At 34.0% G+C, this 12726-nt stretch overlaps 1 long non-coding RNA gene across 1 annotated transcript; it reads right to left on the bottom strand.

Moving 5' to 3' along the window:
• Window positions 1-7186: 7186 nt before the first annotated feature.
• On the bottom strand, window positions 7187-12184 carry LOC126978035 (uncharacterized). Its single transcript, XR_007732461.1, has 3 exons — window positions 11922-12184; window positions 7903-8085; window positions 7187-7386 (listed from the first exon to the last, which is right to left on the bottom strand). It is a non-coding gene; the product is annotated as an uncharacterized LOC126978035 (long non-coding RNA).
• Window positions 12185-12726: the final 542 nt, after the last annotated feature.

Raw genomic sequence — 12726 nt, 5'->3', positions numbered from 1 at the left:
CTTTAAAATGATATGAAGTTACATTTTTGAAGAGTTAAGCTTTGTTTGTTTTTAGCACAATAGACAGAGAATCGGTCCAAATCATTCTGAAATGATATGAATGAGAATTGCTCTCTTTAAGTCATTCTGCCAGTCGTTTTACACATGTCAGCTCTGGACTAATTATTCTAAGAAGTCGCATGTAGGGATATAAGTCGCCTACAATAACATCTTTAGATTCCTCATGGGCCTGAAACGTTGCTGTAGCGCTTCAGAAATGTACGCGGAGGCGTACGTTGATTCGTTTAATTCTATTCAGCGTAAAAGAATTGCATCGTTCATGTCCAGGGCTGAGACGTGTAATAACGGCATTATCAGAAGTCTGTCTGTCAGGCTGTTGCTATCAGCAATGAATCGACGCTGGGTGGATATTGCAACCTAGTTTCTATTTGTAATTTATATTTTGGACTTCATTTTAATTATATATTTTATACTGTGTCTGTACTATGGATCAAGGGTCTGAAATAAAGTCTTTTTTATATAATATAATATTTTTTTTTAATAAAAAAAGTATTATTATTACTATTATTAAAATATTGTGACAAAAAAAGCTTTCAAAATTTTACTAAAATTAATAATTACATTTCTTTAGCTATATAAGATGTCAAACTATTTACGTGGATATTAGCAACTTTTTTCTGTGTAAACCATAAAACTACTTTTTTAGTCAATATATTTTTGTCAAACATAAAAATACACAAATAAGAAATTTTAACGCTTCTCCCTTACTACTTGTAAGAAAAATCTGAATAAATTGAGTTATTGTAATTTGTGTTGCTCTTAACGATGACGTAAAAACCAACAAATCGACATAAGACCACTTATGCTTTTTTTCATCTCAAGGTACGAATATGTACGTTTATTTGACGCTCTTACATTAACCATAATCTGAAAAGATTGAAGATATTTCAAGGTTTGTGTGTAAAATTGACCAACTGGCCCTGGGCTTGTAAAGGCATCAATCCATGTTCCACGCAAAATAGGCACACAGTACACATTGAGTTGAAAATGGCATGAGAATAAGAATTTAATCAATCATACAGCGTGGCGCTATAATGGTCTCATTAAATAAACACGCGGGTAGTTAACTGTAATTATATAAAATAATTCTAAAAATCGTCACGCCAGCATTAATGAAGTCATCCGCAGGGCATTTGCCGCTCTTAATATACCAGCTGTTTTAGAGCCAAATGGTATTACCCGCCGTGATGGCAGGCGTCCTGATGGAATGACGCTGGTAGCTTGGGCACGGGAAAGGGCGCTGGTGTGGGACGCTACTTGCGTCGACACTCTGGCTCCTTCTCATGTCCAAGTTACGTCAGTTGGTGCTAGGGCTGCTGCTTCGACTGCTGAAGACAGCAAGCGTCGCAAATATGTTGGTCTGAGTGAGTCATACATCTTTGTGCCGTTTGGTGTCGAGACACTTGGCCCAGACGCGCGCAGAATGTTCAAAATACTATCTCCGCGCCTAAATAAGGCTACTGGAAGCCCAAGCGCTGACAGCTATTTCGGTCATCGGATCAGCCACTATTCACATATAACAGATCAGTATTCTTGTACGCTTCCACGTAATGGTAGTTTTAATTTTATGTAGTCGTAGTATTGTAAATATAGCTATAAGATTTGTTTTATTTGAATAATAAATAATATATTCTAATAATTGAATTTAATAATTGAAATTTTAAAACAAACAAAATATACTTATATTTAATAAACAAAATATTTATAGCTCTTAAAGTATATGTGGACCTACTCACCTGAGATTTCTGAACGGCTGCAACGCTGCGTAGGACAAGTTGGTGTCAGTGCCTACGCTGGAACTCGGCTACTAGATTACTAAAAGTTGTGCTGAAATATTGTAATAAATAATTTATACGTAAAGATAGAGTCTCTTGCTGTTAGGCAACGGATGCCAACCGGCCAGGTTTATTACTTTAGTGTGCATGACAGTCACTTTGTTGTATTTTGCGTACGTTGTTGAACAGCCTAACAAATCGCCGCTGTCTTTTCGACGTGTTCACGGCTGTCACAGTCTATCTAGATATTTATAAAATACTAGATGACCCGACAGACGTTGTTCTGTATATAATAAATAAAATAATGTTTTTATATGAATTTGTCAATAAAATATCATAACATCAAAAATTACTTCGTAAAATATGCACCCTGCTGTCGTAATGAAATTGTTTCACAGCAGAACTGTCAAACCGTGCGTCAATAAATTCTCTCATAGAAATTATGTATGGACACATCAAAGGAAAAACATATTTGTTGTTTTTATTTAATTTTGCAGCATTTTCCTATTTATTCACCTTTTAAACCTTCCCTGTACTTCCACAAATAATTCAAGACCAAAATTAACCAAATCGGTCCAGTTATTAAGTTAGGTAAAGATTTCCTTTTTTTATTTCGAATCAGTAGCTCTAACCGCGCGTTCCTTTAAAGATGCCCTTGTAGCTCTACGCTTTATATAAAAAAATAAGAAATCCAATCACGAGGCAGATACTGAAAAAACTATAATATCATAAACGTACAGATATCGTAATAATATGGTTAATAGGTACGTACCAGCGATGTTAGTACTTACAATAATTATTATGGCGTTTGTAAACTCGGTACTAGGTCATTCTAATTACTACTACCTACCTGATAATAATATATTCCGTATTGACCTTGCATTTGATGTATAAACTACTGAATGTCCTATTTTCTAATGTTATAAATTTAAAAATGATTGTTTTACGCACAAGTAACCAAGTAATGTAATTAAGATGATACTACATTAATAATATAATCTATATCTTTGCTATTTGAAGCTAATAGCAATTCTTGTTTAAATGTATATAATCTGAATCTCCGAAACTGCTCCAACGATTTTCATAAAATTTTGTGTACAGGGTATTTCGGGGGCGATAAATCGATCTAGCTAGGCTTAAATTTATAAAATTATCATCGGTTATTTTTTGCTTATAATTAATTAAAATTTTAAAATTTATTTATGTCAAATAAAATTAAATCTTCATTGTTGTGGAATGTCGTATTATGCAAAGTTGTATTTAATTTAAATATTTTTCTATTTTGCTCCTGTGTCAATTCCGAGGAGTAAGGGGAATGTACACATCATCACTTTAGATTTGGTGCTATAGCATTGATACTACTACTGCGCGTAGTGTTAGTGAGTCTTTTGTTGGCGAAATATTTTTTTACAACAGTATCCCAAAAATGTATAAGATACCACTGTGTGAAAAGAGCTATTACAGCATAAATCCTTTTATATTTACTACCCTATTATTTTTTTCGGTCAGTTAAGAAATAACCAGTACGTCTCTTGTAGGCTTCAAGTCATCTTTTAAAATATGCTACTTATGTCTATCCCACAACTAATGAGCGAGAAGCAAATAAATTTCAATATATAATTATATAAAACGTTATTTACACAAGCAATGAAATTTAAGGGAAAATCACTATCGACAATAGAGATTATGTGTATCTACTTCATGTATGTATTCCCTATCATATAATAAAACATAAGAGGTCTACTAGAGTGGTCAAAGGAACGCGTTACAAATTTAACGTTTTTAAAAATAATCAAAGATATCCTAATTGTTTGAAAGTGATTTGAAGTGTTTAAAAGCTTATTAAATATGAATGACAAAATTCAAATTATGTTGAACAAGCTAGAAAAGCTTGAAAAAATATTTTGAAGAATTTGCAAGGTGGCAAAAAATTTATTATTAATCGTGTGACATAAATAGCAAGACACTCATCGTTTATGGATTCCCCGAACAAATAAATCATCGGTACGATAAACAAAGTCTTCTCGATGACAATGGATACTACATTTACGAGACATATGGGGTGGACATACATGGCTACATTGAAGATATGTATAGAATAGGAAAATGCACACATAGTCATATAGTATAGAATATCCGGACGACCGAGCCTTGCTCGGATTTTTAAGAATGTACAAAACTTGAACAAAAATAAAACTAGTTGGACATCTGGATTCGAACCAGGGTCTTCTGCTTCCCGGATCACCCAATGTCCCATCTGAGCTATTATAATCTGGTATAGAGTGGCGAAATTTATTTTTGTATTCGAATATTATTGTAGCTGTTTCTCATTAAAATACGGATAAAACTACATTTTTTTAAATTGAAACCTAGCTAGATCGATTTATCGCCCCCGAAACCCCCTATATACTAAATTTTATGAAAATCGTTGGAGCCGATTCCGAGATTCCAATTCCAATATATATATATATATATATACTAAATTTTATGAAAATCGTTGGAGCCGATTCCGAGATTCCAATTCCAATATATATATATATATATATATTTAAATGAGCAATTCTTGTATATATAAAAGATATAAGATATAATAGTCGTCGAACTAATCAGCAAAAGGATGGTTAAGCACCTTCTTCAAACATCTTAAAACATTCGATACCACTACAATAACAGAATACGTCTTAGTGAGATTTTAACGCCTGAAGCAAAGCCGTTTTGAATTTCGAGGACACTGCCCCGACACCTCAATCTCCATCACATAATTCAACAAATCCACCACAATCGATTATCAACACTTCTACAGACTTAGAACACAGCACTTCAACGCTAGAAAACGTACAGCATATTAATATAAACAATAAGAAATGCAATATTACCTACCGATGGCGCAAAATCTAAATCTACCTCCAATAAATCGCCGGGCGAGCACTCAACTCAACGTCGTACACACGTGACGTTACACAGTGCACACGAAAAGCAAACTTATTACATAAATATTATGCAATGGCCGACTGCCAAATACAGGTTCACGCTATTTAAGGTACAACATTTAATGCTCTTATAACACTATAATTAAAACATAAATAAAAAAAATAAACCAATAAGATTTTGTGTTGTGGTTGTGTGTGTATAAGTGTATGTGTGTATGTCCTTAGTCTAAATATTAGTCATACAGTCTGATTAAATCGCTCTGAAGTTTTATTGAATATACTTCAGTCTTAATGTGAGCGTAAATTTGAGTATTAACAGCGTATAAAAGAATCTTAGTAAACTGGAACAGCCACCGATAATAAGTAGATACTTACATGATAATAAGTAGGATAAATATAATAATGGTCCCAAAATTTACCCTTGCGGAACTCAAGAAAGAACATCCACCATGTTCAGAACGATGTCCAGCCACAGCTTGCGATCGATTATACAGGTAAAAATACGTCCATTGAAGAGCACCACAAATTCCTAGTTCCTGCAACTTGCTTAAAAGTATAATATGGACGACCCGATCAAACGCCTTCTCAATATCAGTATAAATTACATCAATTTGATAACCATCATCCATTCCACGCTGAACGTAATTAGTAAAAACAGCAAGACTTGTATTAGTGGAGCGATCACGTATGAAACCATGTTGCTCTAGAGATTTGTGATGAATGATTATGGGATACAGGTGATTGCGTGCTACCCTTTCAATTAATTTACCTAACGTATGTAGAATGGATAAAGACCTGTAATTCTCAACGGATGCTTTAGATTTTTTTTATGAATTGGAATAATATTAGCAGTTTTTCAGATTTTTGGAAAATATAATTCAAGAAAGCAGCGATTAAAAATTATAGGCGCTGATAGTGATGCAGAACAAGCTACCAGAATACTTGGTGGAGTTCCATCCCGAATTTCATTACTATATATATATATACAGGATGTTAAAAAGATCCTGTACTATATCTTAAGGCATATGTTGGTATCAAGTAGTGAGTACATATAAACAACGTTTTTTCAGGAAATAAGTACATTTAAAAAAAAGTGAAAAAAAAAAAGAGTTATAACATACCCAGTTATAAAAGTTTGGACACCTCTGCCTGCGGCCATATTATTTTTTCCCCGCCCACACACCACCACACACAAAGTTTCACGAATGTTTTGTATTATTAAATACTTCATTCATTATTATATCCACTTGCTCAGCGTCCCTCAACCGCAGGGTCTGCTCGACGTGACCGCCACTACTACGATACATTTAGTACAACGTTTCACGACATTGTTGTGACGCCGTGACGTGTCAGTCTTAATCATATCGAATAACTAATAATACTGTAACGAACCGGGCTTTTATTTCCTCCTCAGAGTCACAAATTTTTCGGAACACGTATTCTTTCACTTGTCCCCAAAGATGGGGAGGAGGAAAAGTCAAGGAGCGTGAGGTCGGAAGACCGCGGCGGCCAGGCGAACCACCTCGCCGGATCCCTCGAGTGCCGTGCTCTTTTTGGAGATACTCTCGACGGGCGCCCGAAAATTTTTGCGTGGACGCTGCTCGTAGTGTACAGTCGCATGTGCAGACTCTGGAAAGCATTGCAAGACGACAACTCCAAACCAAGTGTCAAATACATAACATTGTTCGTAATCTCTACGAGCTACAATTATTGTACCCTAGACACATGAGCAACTTAAAATACTCTTCATTCGAGTATACGACGGAAAAACTAACACTATAACATCAAAAATCACGCAATTGACGCAAGCAAACAATTTGCACATATTCTGTTCCAGACGCGAGCTGCCACGTAACTGAGTGAGTGTAATTTTGTAAAACAATATTCTCATTGCTATTCAGGTTCAGGGCAGTGATCTTAGTTTACTGATAAAATAAATAAGTCAGGGATTCTCAAGATTTTTGAAACCATTTGATATGAAATTTTCTTTTAACAGTAGCATTTAATCTAAGGAAGGGGTTTTATTTTTTATTTTATGTCTCCGTATTCTACTTCATATCCGTGTCAATTATCGTACAGGGTTTTTTTTAAGGCAGTGTATATTATATTTCAATACATTATTATTATTACCATAATGTCATAATTTTTACCATCAAATCTAGTTGTACTCGATCTAAGAAACCTATTTCTATTCCATCTACATCTTAATTTTTTTGTATCTTTATGAAACAATTGGGTTATTTTATTATGATAATTAATGTAATTGTCACAGTACATAAATAAAACAACTTTTGTGATTCAAATCCAAAACAATATTGTTTACTTAAGCAACACTAAATACATAAAATGTTTACAAACATGCATTAAGACACCCAAGTGCACACACTTGCAATAATAATCACTATAGTTTGAATGTCACTTTATTTTATCATTTCTGTAAAATCTAAAGAAGAGGTAGCTTCCATATTAAACTGTAAAACTGATGAAATATAGAACATTTCTACTATCTAAGATTCTTAAAGGTGAATATGTAGATATAATATAAAACACATCATTTTTGTTAATAACTCAATCCATTATTCTTGAATGAAGAGGAAGTAAGTGATTAAACTTCCAAGTATCTGCAAAAAACAATACAAGTGTTATATATAACTAGCTGACCCGACAGACGTTGTTCTGTTCATAATAAAAAAAATCTTGCAGGTGGGATTTCGTAAAATTCTCTTAGCTGACCTCTACTCGGTGAAAAGAATATTCCTACCAAATTTCAAGTCTTTAGGTCTAATGGTTCCAGAGATATCGTGATGACTATATACGTGGAAATCTCTTATATATATATAGATGTTTGATATGCGGAGTGTAAATGAAAGATACAATTAAAAGTTTGGCACAAATGTTAATTATTTACTACATCTAACTAATGCCACAACCACTATTTAAAAACTCACGCAAATAGATGAGGAAGAAATGACGTGGCATCAAAATTTATTTTAAATAATTTTTGTTTTACAACTAAACTCATTTATAGCAAGTATATAATATAAAAAAAAATTCAAACCAATGTTTCAAAAATTATATGAAGTACCACTAGACTACTAAGAAATTGTACCCATAGATTTTGATTTTGTAAAACTTACAGTTAAGATAAAAGGTTTGTCTAGCAAACAAGCCCCAAACGCCGAGTAGATCGGCTGTTCGTACTGCAGATACGTCATCAAGAGATATAACTCGTCCAGGAGACCCAGTTGTGTAACTTCCATGTCAGGCTGAGAGACTTCGTGATTCAGGATTCTCGCGACCAGCAACTTCGTTCGTGTCATCTGCGGCCAAAGATAGTTCCTTAGCAGGAAGCCAAATAACATATCCACGATTCATTGGGAGATTGCAAAGTATGTCCAAATAAAACCTCTTATTTATTTTTGTACAACTAACCAACCAACCAAAAACATTGGCAGCATTTCCGCGTTTAATAGCTAAATTGATACTTCAGTATACTTATATTTAATATTGGAAAAATTTTAAGCCCTAAGGAAGAATAAAAGCACTACACTGGATAAATCAAAGTTGTGGCAAGGAAACTAGTGTAAATTTTGATACCTACCTCGGTGCGTATCCGATAAGATGGCTCAAGTAGAAGCAACAGCATGAGAGCATACATTACAATTGATAATAATTTCTCTATAAGATTTATTAACGAAGAGATTTCTATAGCTGTAAAATGAAAAAACAGTTAAGTTATAACAACCGAACCGAACAATATACACTATTGAAGAAAAAAGGGTCATATGAACCTCTCGCTTTCTATCAGTAATCGCATTGTTTTAATAAATATATATTTTTTATCTATGTTCCTTTGCATACGTGTCGCATTAAGAAGCATCTCCTACAGCATCTATCAGCTGTGTGTTTTAACCATCGAATTAATTATCGGAATATCTATCTATATAGTCTACAATGTACATATTAAGAAAACATGAGGCAGCCTCATGGGGTGGGTCATTACCCTAAACTATTGCCAATGACTGATGGATGAGTGTGAACAGACGGATTGTCTGGACGGTCGTATCATCGAGAATCCTATTTTGTTGTTAAAGGTATATAGGTACAATATATATTAAATACTTCCCATGTTTTACATATTTTTATTAACAATGTCTGTAGATTGACGCATATATTCAAAAACTCCGAACTTCTTTTTTCACTTATTTTTTTGCTCAAGTGTCTACACACTGTCTACACATCTACGTCCATTTCTCTTCAGATCCATAACTAATTCATCATTTGAAATGTTCTGAGGAATCGGTTGAAATAGTGTGTACATTCTTGGGAAAATACTGACTGAGTGTTCCGAAGAGCTGTTTAACCTGATTCCTGCCACCGAATTCCACCTTCGCACGACACGCCACAAGTTAGGATATCATCCCCACCATCTGGATGTGTGGCGGTCCTCCACAGTGCGGTTTTCAAGGAGCTTTCTTCCACGTACTACAAAGCTGTGGAATGAACTTCCTTGTGCGGTGTTTCCGGAACGATACGACATGGGTACCTTCAAAAAAAGCGCATACTCCTTCCTTAAAGGCCGGCAACTTCCTTCGGCAATTCCTCTGGTGTTGCAAGAGATTGTGGGCGGCGGTGATCACTTAACAACAGGTGACCCGTACGCTCGTTTGTCCTCCTATTCCATAAAAAAAAAAACATTTCGAACATGATTTAATTGGCCCTGCTATGACAAACTATACTATACAAAACGAAGTTTCATTCGAAATATAGAAGATGTCGCAAGGGTTTTTCTTATATGATTCATTATTTGTTGTAACAATGCAATCAAAGAAACAAGTTTTCAAATAATATCAGTCAACTATGGATTTATAATACTTAGTTACTTACTATAAAGTTCGACGACTCCAGAGGACAACAGAAATCAGGTAGGTTTGTAAGGCCAACAGAAGGTCTAACATACATACCGCAATAACCAGTTGTGTCAGATCATATTATGTCAAAGCTTAGTCGCGAACAGATCTCCCGTTATAAGGTGGCCCAACGCCAGCCATTCAGTGTGGTGAGCATTAAAATAGACAAGAATCAAAATCCAGAGATATCCCGCAGACAGAGGGGATCTGCTCCAATAAAGAATCGAGTAGATATTTAAATATTTCTCTACGTTACCGCTGTGGGATAATAATAATAATAATACGATACCGCTTACAGGTGTGTTTAGATTTGCAGATGGTCACCGTAAATCTTAACAATCAAGGATACTTATTAAATAATAAATAACTGATTAATTAATAAGTTCAAAATTCTTAATCGTGTATTTTTATACAATACTAGCTGACCCAGCAAACGATGTTTTGCCGATATTAAAATCACGATACAAAAGTAACTGTTGATCGTAGATGGGTGAAAATTTAAAGTTGTATGTATTTTTTAATGCTGACTCATAATCAATCAAATTTAAAAAAAAATAAAAAAAAAATGTGTGGACCACCACATTTAGGGGGGATTTTTAGGGGGATGAAAAATAGATGTTGTCCGATTCTCAGACCTACCCAATATGCACTCAAAATTTCATGAGAATCGGTCAAGCCGTCGAAGGAGTTCAATGTTTAACACCATGACACGAGAATTTTATATATTAGATAATTAATTAGTCTAGTTCTAACGTAGTTAACGGTAGTCGATTACTACCCGCCACTTCTTTATTCCGGATGCATCCATCTTTTTTGAGACGACCCAGATTGGAGATGACCAAGGGGATGTTGAAGGCTTAATAATTCCTTCTTCTAGCATTTTGTTAATTTGTTTTTGAACCTCACTCTTGTAAATGTCTGGGAATCGATAGGATTTTGTATGTATAGGGATTGAGGAGGATGTTTGAATTTCATGCTGAATACCTTCTGTAAAAGTTAACTTATCACTAGGCAAATGAAATATATCCGAGAATATGGAACATTAATTAAACAGAGCGTCTCTTTCTTCGCAATTTAAATGGGATACTCTCAAAAGATCTAAAACTTTATCAGTTCTATCTGAAATATTTTGATCATTAATATTCGAATAAAATATAGAGTTATTTTCATTGTACTCTAAAGGATTAATTATTAATTTGAGGTCTGAATTTATCGCTATTTGATTTTCGGATGTATTTACCACGGATATATTAATTCTAGAATTAGGTTTTACTTTAACAATACAGTTAGCGATTAATAGAGAATCCATAACATGTTGATCTAGAATGAGACCTTCTTTGATTTCGGTATTATGTACTGAGCATTCTATTACCGTTTCGGTTCTTGGCGCAATTGTATAAATGGGGTTATTAAATTTTAAATCGAATTTTACGTCATCAATACTAAGTTCCTTCAAAGTGTAATCTATTTTACTTTTATGTAAAGAAAAGAAATCATTTCCGATAATACCGTCGTATGGAAAGTCGAAATTAAGTTAAAAGTTTTGAACGACATGTTTCCACGCGTAAAGAAAATTGTGACACTGATTCTGTATTATTTTGTTGACATTCTTGCAATTCAAGTAAAAGGTGTGCATAATGCTTTCTTTCTCCAAATTGTGTTTTGAGAAAATCGCTAAGTTGATCCCAATTGTCGAATTCCTTAATAGAGCAAGCTAATTCCGCTTTGCCCCCAAGTTGAGAAAGTATGAATTTAAATAAAATCGATTTTTGAGAATCCGGTGCTAGTCCAATAGCATTATTGCAATTATTAATAAAATAATTTAATTTTTCGCGTGTCCCATCAAAAGTACTAATGAATTTGAATAGAGTGCTAATTTGTAACTCACTTTTTTCATGTTTAATTTGAGATTCTTTAACCGACATGTTTAATTAAATAAAATATTCACTTATAAAATTTAACATGTACTACGGTGTGATAGACGGCCACCCAGATTGTTTATAAATTCGATGCGATAAGCTACTCGACAAACTGTTCTCGGAACCTAAGATGATGTAATTAAATTAGAATGTAGATGACAATAACGCTCTTTAATATAATATTTATGCAATAAACTTTGGAGTATTGTTAGTTAGACCTCACACCTTGCACTTTCACTGTAGTTTTAGAAATATGTCTATTTAATATCTCAGTTATTATGGGTTTTGCACTTTCACACTTGAAATATTTAAAATTTGAAGACTTACAGGGCCACGGCGATATTCACGGCGAATTCAAATCGAGTCATAATTGGCACAATTTATGGTAAATCGTTAGGTACCAGAGGACTCGGCGTTGATGAAGAGAAGAATATTCGGCGATGTTGGAGAGCACCACGTAGATAGTTATTTCTTTCCGGTATAGCAGGTCGAAGCTTGTTAGCAGTTCACAACCATTGGATTCAGGCGGTCACTAAGATTTTTGTGTAGTACTCGGAATTAATACTATTTTGTTAAACACTTATTAGAACCAACCAACACAGATATTATTTTCACTTTTGAACTTTTTGGTATCACTATAACAATCAATAGAGTCAAAATCCTAATAAAGGTATTGATCGCTGTGATCCAACAGCCCCCTGCGGTGAATAATAATAATTACAACTACAGGTCTTAGGTTATCATAAAATACATAGAAATAAAAATTAAAAAATATCTAATAAAAATAAATAAACAGTTATAAATTAAGCCCTATATATACTTACAGATATCTCTGAGAACATAAATTTAAGCATGTTGATCGCATAGAGATTATTAAAACGTTTAGACTAATTAGCGTTAAGAAAACTAAAGATCTCTGGGGAATCTCTGTTAACGTAGTGAAATCTGTAATAGAAATTGTAGCCAAAGACTTAGCTTTTATTTTCAATAAGTGTGTAGATTGCGGTATATTTCCAAACCAAATGAAACAGAGCAAGATCGCTCTTCTATTTAAGTCGGGAGATAAAGCTGACCCCACCAATTTTAGACCCATATCAGTACTACCAACCTTTAGCAAGATTTTCGAAAAAAT

Source organism: Leptidea sinapis, chromosome 46, assembly GCF_905404315.1.
Source record: "Leptidea sinapis chromosome 46, ilLepSina1.1, whole genome shotgun sequence".
Classification (NCBI taxonomy): domain Eukaryota; kingdom Metazoa; phylum Arthropoda; class Insecta; order Lepidoptera; family Pieridae; genus Leptidea; species Leptidea sinapis.
Note: the sequence above shows the minus strand (reverse complement) of the source record. Positions and strands in the feature narration are given on the sequence as shown.